We start from the raw sequence: 13,908 nt of genomic DNA, 5'->3' as shown, positions 1-13,908 counted from the left end.
CTACAAGCCACAGCACGGCAAGTTAGCACTTTCTAGCGCAGCATGCTGACACCTAACTCAGTGAAATATTCGTTGTGAAGAGAATCTTTAAATTTTAGCAGCGGGTGCCTTTTTTTTCTCTCTCTCTCTCTCTCTGTTTTTTTTTTTTTTTTTTGCAGAAGTATGCATCAACTACCGCAACGCTGTGATCTTCAGTGTTTCTTTTTTCCTACGTTTGTGTTATCTGTGCCTGGACCGCTTCGTTGCGAAAACTAGCTCCGAGCGGTAATTATACTGACGCTCGCGTACAAGAAACCGAACAAAAACACAAGAACCCTCGGACTACGGCTGCTGACACAACATGTCTGCATACCGGCCTCACTGCCATCCTCTACTGTTGATAACGACGTTCTGCCTGTGCCCCCACCGCCGTACCATTCCATCGTGTTCGCGAAGTAAAAGGCTACAGATGCGCTCCTCCGGCAAATCTCTCCGCTCCCCCTCTCATTAAACATCTTCTTTTTTCACTCGCCGTGCAGCTTGTAATGACTCGCGCAAGAACAAGGATCCTATCGTTGGCAGGGAAACATCAGCTCCGCTAATTTTTTGCTTCTTTTAAGGCACTGGTAGGGAAACGAGAAATTGAACGAAACACAAACTAGAAGCATGAGAGCGTGGTTCAGACTTGGTGCCTTCGCGGCGTCCGACATTTTTAATTTGCAATCTTGCGCTACTCCTTTCTAGTCACGCGAAGTAACACGTGTTCCAGGCTCTAGGGTGCCTTTTCTAGCGGTAAACAACCGAGCCTGCGCTTACTACTTCCCGCCCTTCTTCCGCGACTTGCTAAAGCCTTACACGCAATTCCTGAATAAAATTTGACCTCTTCTACGTTTAGCGATCGGTACCTTCAAGGCCCGAAGGTATTACAGAGGGGAGTGATACATATGAGAATGAATAAAAGAGTAAGCAATACATGAAAGAAAAAAAGTACCATAAAAACAAAGGCTTGCGCAACAGGGAGGTAGCCCCCCCCCCCCCATTTTGTCATGTGAAGGGGTACGCCAATTCTGCCCCATGCCTTTATTCAGTCGCACCTTTCACGTCATTTTTTAATGCTCCGGTTTATGACTATTCATGTTTTTTTATGATAATTGTAACCAGGGACCTCTGATGTTGAATGCAAAGAACTGCTTACTTCCCATAATTACAACAGAAAGCTGGGACCAATGGTATGGCTTTTGGTATGGCTTTTCATTTTATACATCTATACTGCGGATGTGTAAAATTCACCCTGCGCACGCCTATGACAAAAACGTTAAGTACCTTATAATACTATGACAGCTTGCAGGGCATGAACACAGCAAGGAAGCAATAACAACTGTACCTCTCGTTCATTCATTAAAAATTAGCATCGTCCTCGCACATCCCCCCCCCCCCCAAACCGCCCCCTGCAGGACGAAGGCCTCACCCAACACACTAACATTACTACAATGCGACCTCAGCATTTCTTAAGCACCTTCCCGGGTAATTTTCCACTTCCATCCATGTTACGTGGGGTACCGGAGAACAGTCCTATAGTACTTCCGATTGTTGAGGAGGTGGTGATGCCTGTGTTGTGAGGTGCGTTAAAGAACAACGGCATGCAAGTTCTTCAGTAAAGGACAACGTATATCTAGATCTGACGCGAGAAGGCACCCTACTGGCCCTTTTAAAGTCTACGAGTTCTCAATACTACCGCCGCTCCTGAATAGATATCGCAACAACCATCTAATTGGATTTGTGTATTACTACGCTAGATGAAAGGTTTTGTGGGTATTGCATTTTACAGAGAACAAATTGATCATGAGTGGAAATGAAAATATTAAAGTTACCACTGTGAATCATGTCAGAGCATATCAGTACGGGGTAGCATGACTAAAACCGCATGCACTAGCGGTCATCTTCCGTAAAACCCATTGCCTGTCGTCCTTTTTTTTTCGTTTCTTTTTCTGATTAGCTCCCGGCACCACTATTTCGTGACTGTCTAACGGGAAAAATACTTCATTTCTGTGGGATATATTCTTTTTGTTTTCTTAAGAAAACCAGCAGTGCATGTCGAAACAGCAATGTTATTTATTCAGAGCTGGAAACGGCAACGAGAATTTCGCAGCATTCTGCAGAAATGACGCGAACGTGGACGCGAGGAAATCGACTGTGTCGTATGGACCATCACAAGTTTTTCGATTTAGGCCTCAGAGAATTCAGCGCCTGCCGTTTCCTTTCAATGCCTGGACTTTTGAATATTCGATGCCGTCTGCTCTGGATGCCCGCTTTTGTCGAGCGCATTCACATGCACACACGTGGAAGCATTTCAGTTTCTTTTTAACGTTTTATTCGGGTATCGAAGAAGACAGGGAGGAAGGGAAGACTTTCGAAATGGTTCCTTGGAATGCGGTGTCAATTTGTTTTTCGAACTCCACGCATAATATAGACCTGCAATATGCGCCAAGATGGAGCTTTTGATTTCGTGTGCACCTGATTTGAAGCGAACCTGCGCATGCGTATAGTTCACTTGTAGCAGTATTATTATAATGTTTAGGCGGTTCCTCTTACCCTTATGTTCATCGTTCTTGCCAAGGTTGTCCCACTGATGTTTAAATCATCGCTGTTGTTTTTTACTTTGGTTACTATGCGTGATCTATACAAAACGACCATCTAATTGAAGTTATTTTATAAGAATGTCATTCTTTTATATCCTGCAGAAACTTTAAGCGCAGTGTATGTCGTAAGAACATTGCTGTTATTTTGTCAATTCCCTTAGTAGCCAGGATCGCGTGCGTCAAGAATGCACCAAAATGGCTTCAAATGTGGATGTTTCCTGCTTGATCCTGGTAGCTTTTCATAGCGATTTTTTCTCCCAACATTGATTTATACGTTGTTCAGAACCCTTGCATCGTGCCATAACAAGTGTCGAAACGGTTCTTATTCCTTCCAACCTACAATGGCTGTTCACAGCCAAAGCGCTCTTTGTTTTGCTGGGAGAAATGTCAAATTTCAAACATTTTGTCATGTTTGTAATATTAAAACGGAAGGTGAGTTATACGCTGACGTTCACTGTCAAATGTATAAAAACAAAAAGGAAGAGCAGTTTCGGCTCAATCAAAGTCCGTATCTGCAACCCAGCATTTGGGAACAAAAATCAGTGTAAAGCAGAACAAATAAAACAGTAATGAAGAGGCTGACAATAGCAGCAAATAAGCGTGACCATCCGAATATTCTTCAAAGCCTCATATCCAGTGTGGTCTAGCGTAACAATTGAGAAGAGTTCCTTGAGAATATCACGTTGATGACCTGAAATACTTCACAAAAGTTCTCCATTCATTCCCCTGCCTTTACATCCTTCATCTCTTCCACCCCACACAATATCCCTCATAATGTCCCTATTGTGGAGCGAAGCCCACGGTGTATCACTGCACCTGGGAATGTCCACAACCACCGGGCTGCCGCCCTATTCCTTCACCCTCACAATCCTCTTGGGAGACTGCGCTGACCAGCTCAGAGCCGCAGGAACAGCGTCGGCTGATCCAGCGGGCACGTTCTGTGGCGCGAGCCAATGGGGCCCTGAACTAAGGGCTCCACCCGGCGAGGATAATCCTTGAGGCCTTCACAAATAAAAGTTTTCTCTTTCTCTCTCTCTCTCTCTCCGCATTAGGGGGCAACTTCACACTCACAATAATGACGTCGTCAGCGGGTATGTACGTTATCATTCTTCCTAAGCCTCCAGCTGACGACATGCGTTTCTTTCACAGTAGCATTCGCATCATCAAAGCAGAGTTTTTTTTTCTTAGTCTTGGTTGCTGAAAGCAGGTCGCCGGCGGGTTGGGAACGCAGGTTTCTGTCGATGAACAGTTGAATGCCTGTTTCGCTTGCCCTTGTGTGCAGGCTCTACGTGCGCAAACACACAAACACAGCCGCGGTGCAACCGTCAACTGCAGACCAATGGCGGCAGACAAACAGAAACTCGGTTGAGCGTTCTCCCTGTTTGCCGAAGGAGGGAAGGCCATTTCGTGGTTACTACAGCCAAGTCGGCCTCGCTCGGCCTCATGAAAACACGAAGGTCTCAAATTGGAACAACGGCCCGTTGATGTGGTTTCGCTGAGTGGTACACGAACAGAGGTTGCGATGAGCAAATGAAAAAAAAAAATGAACAAAAAGAAAACACCCACACGTGAAACAACCAGGCAGCCTTATGTCCTACACTCGGTGCTTCGGTGCTTCGATGAGCTGAGCTCATTGTGTGCCGTCGGCATGATGTAGAAAAGCAAGGCTACATTACATGGTAGCCGAGTAGCCATGATTAACGCTCGCTTCTTTATCAATGTATCATAATTTTCGCATCTATAGAAAGAACTAACTGTTCTGGTATCTGCGTGCACAGGACTGCTGTTGATAATGTACCATGTAAAGTCAATTTTGAATATAATTTAAAAACATATCACACTCTTAGCGTGCGTTGCAGCCATGTACTAGTGGGTGGTGCGTGTGTTCAGATATATAGATATGAAGATGGAACTGTAAGGAGGATAGAAATAACCAGATCACAGAAAACACAGACAAAAGCAAAGTAGGTAACAAAACAAACAGGTCTATACAGAAAAAGAAAATGTTCTACATACGTTAGTGAGTTTCGTGAAAAAAGCGTAGCATGTGGATGCGTAGCATGTGGATCGTTTCTGCAATTTCTTTAATCACAGTTTTGTAACTACAGCATAGAATGTAAGTTGCTATTCACTTTAGTTTACAATCACTCTTATTTACTGTTTTTATTTTAAAAATGTGTTTTATTTCCGGGTAGGCTGCCTTGAGGCATAGTACAGAAAAAAATATATAAATATGAATTCAGCACTGCAGCTTCAAGAGCGTTTCGTACTGTTATCTGACAACACATAGCTTTACTTTACTTTCAGTTAACCTCCCTGCGTTCTCCTTTTTCTGTTTCCTTTCTTCTTTCAGTCGGTAATTACTGGTTGCAGTACGCTACGAGAAACAAAATAAAAGAATCGTTTGCTATTGCCGACTAAACAAACCCGCACTGAACGTTACGTAAGATATTCGAGCGTTGTTAGGAAATTCCCAGGCATTCTTACGGTTAGTTAAGCTGCCGCGTAGAGCAATATTCTGCAGCCTGAAGTGAACTGGAGTCTTAGTCTGAAAGCAGAGGATGGATACATTCAGCTTAGGATACGCGGTTTAGTCCTTTCTACTCTTAGCTTATGGCTCGTCACATTTGAATCTCAGAAAAAGAAAAATGTCCCGCGCATAATTGTGTGCATAGTAAATGACCACAGAAAGGCTGGCCGCGGCAGAACAGGAAAGTCGCTGCAATGCAGTTAGGACTCAAACCCCTCAGAAAACGATGCTTCTTTCGCGGATCATCGTCATGAAAAGTCCTCTCTGTTGGTTCTCACTGTACCCGCTCGAGTGGCCGCCTATTAATGTAAAAGCAGAAACGAAGGTTGCGGTAAACCGTACACGCCAGAGCAGCGGACGCCAGGCTTCAATTAAGAGTTCTCCTTTTATTTCTTTCGCGCTTCTATCTTCCTCTTTACTAGCGTCGTGCAGTGTCTCGAACACCTGCTGCTGACAGCTTCCTTGGCTTTCTTCCCGTTTAGAGACATCCTTTCCTGCAAAGGTCAATGCAAAAGAAAAAATTGCAGTGACTTAGCTCGGCTATGCCGGGATATACGTAGCGTTAGCAAAGGTTCAGCTGATTATTCTGAGCTTTCCAGATTGTCTAGGATTAGCTTGATTGTCATGCTTGCTGCTGCTCCAGTGACACACACATGGTATACGTATTATGTGGCGCATGCATATTTATTTTTGCTCAACGTCAGGTTCCTTATTCATTCTTCGTACGCTGAACCGCCAATTGCCAAGCAACTACTTCGGGATCCGATGACATAAGCTTCTCGGATCTTCTGCGCCGCTGAGCAGCATTTGCGCTCTCCTTCTCCATGGCGTTACCCACGCCAGTCAGAGGCGGCGTAGGGTAGCAAACCGGACGCGCGTCTGGTTAACCTCCCTGCCTTTCCTTCATTTCCTTCCTCCTTCCTTCCTCCAGTCAGAGGCGCTATCAAGCGGCACCAGTGCATTGTCAGACGGCGACTGCCCAGCGAAGGCGAATAGCTGTGCGCGCCATGGCTACGACGTCACCCCTCTCGACTGCGCAGAGCAGCAGCGGTGAGTCGCGCACGCCGGCGCCATTCTGTCTGCCCGGCTACGACGCCACTCCTCCCGCCCTCCGCCACCAGCAGCGGCACGTGAGGTGCCGCTGCTGGTGGCGTGAGGTGCCGTGAGGTGCCGGCTCCGCACTGATCCTCGCGCATGGGCACCACGGCTCATGAGGAACCACGCGAAATCGGCTCCGGCTAGGCAAGTGTAGCTAACGCTACAAAAAGCAGGGTGTGGATAGCATGCTTGTGGAAGGGTAGAAAAGCTTTTTCTTTCACCTTGCTATTTCTCTTTAATTTCCACTTTATTTCGTTACTGCAATACAGCCGTGAAGCATTTTTAAGCAGGGATGAGCTCAAGTGATTCGATTCTTGTTTTTGTAACTTGTCTGCTGAGCTGTACTCTTGCTTGTGGTAACCGCGTCGCTCATTGCATTGCCTTATAACTCCAAAGAATGTCGTTGTCGAGAAATGTGATGAGTTGACGCCGCTAAGAAAATTCAATCACGCGGCCCGTGTATCCGTCTTGTTTCAAAAAGACTCAAAATAACCTAGCGGATACTACAATATTAGCCCTTTTAATGTCTTTTCTTTTCTAAGTGACAACAGATGATACGCCCGGGAAGGAGTCGTCGTAATGTAAACAATTCGTGCTCACGTCCAAGCTTGAATGCCCGAGACAAAAATTTAGCAACCTGTATGCTGCGAAATAGCAATAGTGATAATAAACGCGGCGATTCTAAATGGATAGCGAAGCTTCAACTAGCTTTCACAGGATATTTTTTTTTTTCTTGTGAGACATTTTTGAAATAAATATCAATAGGTGCTTTGGAAGCACAACTTCATGACAGACATAAATCAGTAGAAAGAATGATGATCTCTCCTCAAGCTCAGTGGGTGCTGTTCTATAAGCCCGAACTGGCGGACGAATAACAAGCATATAGATTTTTTAGAGAGGACTGTAAGGCTCTCAAGTCGTTCGTTTCTGCTATGTTTCCTCTAGTTGTGCTTTTCGACTCTTTCCTATTCCTTTCTCCCCAGGCTCTTATTATTTGACCCAGGCTGGCGTTGTATATAAGAGACATCTGTCAGTCATGTCCCTGATTACCGTCATTTATCGGCACGAGCACCGAGTGACACTCTTGTTTCTTCCAAGCAAAGATATTCTCGAATATTCATAAGGAATCTCATAAAAAAATCGAAGTCGATGGTGCCGGTTCAGATGAAGAGTTATATTGGATACATGTGATATCGGAGCATAGCTTTACTTATGATAAGGACCAATGAATTGCCAGATACTTAACGAAAATAAATTAGTCGAGTTCACTGAAAGATTGTGAGCAGCTGCAGTCGCTGCGGCACCTGGCGCTGTGGATCTCAACGACGTGCTTGTTTCTGTGAGGCCTCTGAGGTCCGCTTCGACAGCGCCCGTAGCACAAAGTAAACCCAAGGAATACAACAGGTCACGGGAACGCCGACGTGCGAGGGCCGTCACCAGACACCTAAGTCCAAGCATTAGGGTCGCCTCTAGCTTTGCAGGGGCGAAGAACCTTAGGGTCTCCTCTTGACGGCGGTGCATCGTGGTCTGCTGTCGCCGTGTGCATCGTCGTGACCCACTTATTTGCTTGCATCGTCGTGTCCTGTCCATTTGATTGAGCTCAAGAGAGGGCGCCACCGCCTCAGCGCTCGCCGTGTGGCGAGAGAGAGCGAACGGCGGCGCGCGTTGATTATGGAAACGCTCTTTCTGCTATGAGCACTGAACTGCCAGCTCGCGAGGAACGAGAACGCGCCGTCGCCCGCGAGAGACAACGCCGACGAAGGCAGCGTCTGCTAGCGAGCCTCTTGAAACAAAAAAAAAAAAACCACTGCTCGCCCTGCACAACCGTTCACCGGCCACCCCGTATATTTAGGCGCTGAATCTTGACCTGTAATGCAGGGCCGCTGGGAGATTTCACTTTTGTGTAGTTGAATAATAATGATTCGCAGCGTGCGGCTGAACTAAAAGCGGACTGCGGGTCTCTGTGTCTAATCTTTCTTCTGTCTCCCATGGTCCATTAGCAGCGATTTTGATGTGGGAAACACCGGTGCACACTGCATGCTTCGCCCTTCCATAAGTTTCACGTTAGTGGAACTGAAACACCCTTCCCTGCATGCTTTTTTTATTTACGTCTAAGTAATAATGAATAATATAATGATCGTGCGGAAAATAGGTGAAGAATCGGGAGATGCGACGAAGCTAGCCACTTAAACATACTCAGCATGCGCGCTCCTATTTCGTTTTGGTAGTGTGTCCAGCATGGAGTCAGCATGGAGCACTTCCACAAACCTATCGAATGCTATCATGCGGCTGGGCATAGCCCCCTGTCGTGGTGGCGTAACAAGGGCATGAAGCGTCACACAGCGGCAAACACGACATCACCATTGAACCGCGGCAGCGATCTGGCTGCCTTTGCGACTTCGCAATGTCACAAAAGGCCAAAGACGTCCATGAAGCAACGACTGATACGAACAACGCTTGCGACATACGTGTCTGAATGTCTTCTGCTTGCACGGTCCGCGCCGTGCATTCCAACTACTTCTGTGCAATGTATGCAACACCCTTGCAAACATGAAATGGTGTTGCAATAGGTGCAAAAGTAGAATGAGCTGTCCAATTTAAGAAAAGAAAAAGCATTCTAAAAGCAACATAGCGGCAGCTGGCGGTAACGCGAACAATTTGCCTGTCCGGCATCTTTTCCAAAAAGTTTGCCACCTGATGTCGGAAGGCCCCAAGTTAGGTGCCCTCACAAGGTTTTCTTTAGTCCTGCCTCAACCGACACGTCCTTCAACTCAAGGGCAAGTAATTACTGGTTAGCTTTGAGCAATGGTCCCGTTTCTATGTACGGTGTCTTACGCCTAGTTTTTGGGATTATGAACGAAAAAACAAAATTTATTTATATTTCCTTCTTGTGTGCGTGTGTGTGCGTGCGCGTGCGCGTGCGTGTGTGTGTGTGTGCGTGCGTGCGTGTGTGTGCGTGTGCGTGTGTGTGTGTGTGTGTGCGTGCGTGCGTGTGTGTGTGTGTGTGTGTGTGTGTGTGTGTGTGTGTGTGTGTGTGTGTGTGTGTGTGTGTGTGTGTGTGTGTGTGAAAGCCAATTATATTTCACTCTCCTCTCCTGCTCGCTTGCTTATACGCTTTCTGTTCAGCTTGTAGTTTCTTGCTTGACTCACTGCCGTCTTGTCAACGACGTCAGTTATGTGGTGAACATGGTGCCATTAACTAATGTGTAGGCAAAACAAATGCGCTTTTGTTTCTTTAGCAATTACGGGCCGACCTGGCGGCCACAGACCGCTGTACCTTCATTGAGGGGGAATATATTAAATGGATCATTTGACGCGTTCAATTTCGTGCGGAGAGTTTGAAATACATTTGTCGTTCAGTCTTGCTGATGTAAAGTGGCAATTTGGCAAATTAATCGCCCGAACTCACTGCTCCCAGTGCTTTCCTGCCAGTCGTGTGCACTTGTACTTTCAGAAGAGAAAATAACGCTCGCTAGATTTTCTGGTCACTTTGTTAGTACTGAATCATGAACATAATTTCATCATTTCAGGTGCTCAGACTTTGTCTTCTAGTTCCTCCTCGTGGAGTAACTAGAAGAACTCGTGACGAAGTATAGAAGAACTAGAGAATAGAAGAACTAGAAGAACTCGGAACTAGAGGAACTCGCGGAGGAACTAATGGGAACTATGCTAGCTACACAACTGTCCACTCACAGAATGCGAATTTCTCGTCCACTGTCCTACGCATTTTAAACGGGAGTCATTAGGATTCGTTGGGAGTCATTCTGCGTTTCTATAGTCCGTATAGAATGACACACTGTGACTACGGATCGATAATATTCTTGCGTGTTAGTGAGGTATTTGCAAAGGCACAGTGACTTCGTGGTGTTTTCACAGACTCATCCTTTCACACACTCCCTTTCCTCTTCCAAAGCACGGGATAGTTGACGGTGAGAAATCCGCTGGCTAACCTCCCTGATTTTCCGTTCCCTTTATTTTGTCTCTCTGTCAATCACCTGCGGCGCAAACGCATCGATATCTTTCTCGAGAACAGCGGGATCGCCCAGGTACATAGCAAAAAAAAAAAAATAGATCTTCAGTTGAATAATGTCTTTTCGCCGTGACTAAGTGGTCATCCGCTCTTCGCATATCCGCAGACAGGCGAATATACAAGAAATATGGCACTTTTCTACCAATTCCCTTGTGTGATCTCGAGTCTGCGAGGGGGCCATAAAATCGAACGCGGCAGCTAGGATGCTTGACTAGAAGAAAAAGTGGGCTGAACAGAGCCGCCAGTGTCGGATCCTTTATTGAATGAAATGCTGCTCCATTCTTTCTCATCGGCGCGACGGCTTCTGACTAGGAGCAATGCGCGCGCGTTTTCAGTGACTCGCCTCCTCTTTAGTCTTACACATGCATTAGGCCCTGACGTGTTTCAGGCCAAGCAATAATAGCAGATTGGCAGGGCGGTTTTTCTTCTGGTTTTTATTTGCTGAATTATAGGGTGTCCAAGTCTATCAGCTTCCATTGTCTTACAACTCTGCAAAACTAAAAAAAAAGGAAAGGATCATCGCTTGAGTTTCTGTTTCATTTAAAATGTTATCAAACTGCCTTTGCGAGAGGGCAGGTGCCGGTTTGTTTGATTGAACTATGACTATGTCACTCTTAATGCAGAACTTGTCAAGCACGAGTTAGCCAGCGCTTTTGGCATAGGTGGTTGTTTTTGGCACCGCGAGTTAACTGATAAGCTTGTTACCATTGATTTTTATCACCAACCCTCGTTACATGCGTTGGACCGTCATCTAGGATAATCTCTGACAGTTTGACAGCGCGTAACAATTGTGCGCGCTAGTTCACTTCGTCTGTAAAATAAAAAAGAAGTTTGTTACGGTGAAACACATTAGGCTAGGCCGAATAAATTAAGCAGATATTGCCCGCTCACTGTCTTCACAGTTCAACTTACCTGAAAACGTACCTTATTTGAGTCGATCTTTACAGCTTTGGTTACGACTTACACTAAACTGGGATGTTCGCCATTATTATTCTCAATTCGCGGTCGCTAATTGAATTTTTTCTTTGAGTTTTTAGTGTTGTGCGCATACATCGTGATTCAGTTGGCATGGTCTGCCATGGCGTTGCAATGCATGATAGCACGTTCACCTTCAACTGACTACATTCAGTAGAAGAGATTAGTGCAAGTGTCATGATTTCAAGTAAGTGAACGTATACATGCGGCAGAATCTCTTGGCTCTTGGCTAAATTCTCAAAAGTTGCATTCTCATTCCGGAAAAGAAAATATGTGTACTCTCCTTCTCCATATATATCTCTCTCTCGTAGTTAGAAAGGTCCAAGTCAGGGCTGTGGACTTCGTAATACAGAAGAGCTTGACGTGTATAATCAACGATGACACAGCAAGGAATGCAATCTTTCTTTTGAGCGCGAGCTCGCAGCTTTGACTCCCAGCCATGGTGGCCGTACTTCACTGACGATATGCAAAAGTGCTAGTTCACTACTAATAAATATCTAAATAATGTGCAGGATAGGAAGGCCTGGTAGCCTAACTTATTCCTAAATCCTACATGCGGCGTTCCTCAAAACCCAATGCGCAGTTTCAAAGCACTACAATGCTCTTTAACTTGCCGAACAAGCTTATTTCACTTTTTAAGTATCGGATGCAGCGAAGCTAAAGCCGCGCTTATCGATTAGCCAACAACCATCAGAAGAAATATCCTTCATCATCAGAACGTGCAGTAAGCATGTGAGCAAAAACCACATCGTCCCTTATGTATTCGCCTAAGACTAGGCAAAGACGAAAGCTACCTTCTTTCTCTTGTCAAGTTATTGCATCATACCCCCCTTTCCCCCCCACCTCCCCAAAAGCATTCTGCACCTCGCGTGGTTTTGTAGTGCCTCCATGATCAGTCCATATCTGACGTCATATCGACTTCACGTTGACGTCACAAATTTTGGCGATCTGTGACGTCATACATATGATGATTTTTTTGCATCGTGCTTGTTGACGTCAACGCCCACAGCCACTTTTCATGCTTGATGAGGCATCAAAGGCATTAGCCTATATATTTATTGTCTCACTGGTAAGAAACGGACGAAAGCCAGAAACGTGGCAGGCGAATGCCTTGTGAAAGCATATTGCTGTACCCTGCATTGCACTATGCAACGCACAGAGGATTCACAGAGGAATCTATGTGCTTACAGGAATGAAAAGATATGAGTGTTTGGATGTTGGGATTACTACAAGGCTCGAAAGCCCGGCGGCGTCTTAACTATCTTCGAACTAGTAGAGTGAAAACGTGCGCGTGGGACTAAGTTCATTCCGAGGCGTGCTTGTTCTGCGTACTAGCGGAATCTTTACACGCCTAGCGGACGTACAGCGCCCGTTTTGCTCGCTGGTTCCCATAGCGTGGAAGAATGCTCGTAAATCAGTGAAAAACACAGCTTGGTCCGGTCGTTAAACGGAGATTGGGCCCCCGCCGCGGCGACACTGCTTGGCGTCGAAGTAATGAACGCTCGCCGCAGCTCGTAAACCTGAACGTCGGTGGCTAATGTCTTCTCGCTACTGCGTGTTCATCTTTCTTTCTTTGTTGGTTATTCTTGGATTCCTTGAACATCTTGCGACAGAGTGGCTGAGCTACCGCGCAGCGGCAATACACGGCCGCTGACGTGCAGTCAACGCACTAATCTCATGGCGAATTCCACACGCGTCTAACGCGACAGAAGGCTTCTCTACTGGTCGCCCATAACATGGTGCACCTCCGCGTGTTACAGGATGTCATCTCCGTGTTGATTATTTGCGGCTATTCATACGCGCTTTCTAATTTGGATGCAACGGCCAAGCAACCCGGCACAGGGTCACAGGCATTCGTCACGTAAACAAAGTGCACATAATGCCTTACATATGTGTAGCTGGGACCTCGCTTCTGCGCACAATGGCGAATATTGGCGTTGTAGATGCTTCCCAATTTCACAAGTATTGTGATTTATGGCGTAGTGGGGACCTTGCTAGTGTACTTGTATTAGTAGCCCAAAGAGAGTTTACAACGGGCTCTAGAAATGCCGCTTTTCCAGCTTTCGCTGTGACTGTGCTGCGCTTTCCGCGCAGGCCTGGTAATTTTTTAAAGGGTGCGCATTGTTTGCTTTCGGCTACGTTTGCCTTTAGTTTACATCCAATGTAAGCGAGCAGGGCGCCTGTAATAAAAACTGCTGTTGAACGGGATTTGTCTCAAGTCCGTCATATTGAAGACTTGAGTTCAGAAGACTTGCTAATGGGATGACTTCAATGGCGGTACGTCAGTTTAAACACTTAGAACATCTAAATTCTAATTTTCGACTTGTTAGAGTGCTTCTTGCCAAGAGGGAGGTATATTTAGAAAGTTCCGCATGCTTATTCTATCAGCACGGCTGCCGGTTGTACAAGTCTGTGCCGAAACCTGATCGTACCTTCTTACGGTTTTGTCAGGACGTGAAGCAACCGTTAGTAGGACCAAGACAGGGCGCACTTTAACTCACAACTAATTTTACCCATAGACGAAAGCTTCTAGTTATTACGTACGGTTCTGGCATGTGAAAGTATACTTCTGTGCGCCGCACTGAACTAAAGTGTATCAAATTGCGAATATTCATGATTATGGAAACACACAATTGCAGAGACGTTCAAAACTGAGC

General features: G+C 45.9%; 1 protein-coding gene across 1 annotated transcript in view; it reads left to right on the top strand.

Annotated features, from left to right (window-relative positions):
- Positions 1–13,908, top strand: part of LOC119393555 (atrial natriuretic peptide receptor 1) — a 215,530-nt gene that overhangs the window by 145,157 nt on the left and 56,465 nt on the right. The gene's annotated exons all lie outside the window — the stretch shown is intronic.

The sequence above is a fragment of the Rhipicephalus sanguineus genome, chromosome 5 (genome assembly GCF_013339695.2).
Source record: "Rhipicephalus sanguineus isolate Rsan-2018 chromosome 5, BIME_Rsan_1.4, whole genome shotgun sequence".
Classification (NCBI taxonomy): Eukaryota; Metazoa; Arthropoda; class Arachnida; order Ixodida; family Ixodidae; genus Rhipicephalus; species Rhipicephalus sanguineus.
Note: the sequence above shows the minus strand (reverse complement) of the source record. Positions and strands in the feature narration are given on the sequence as shown.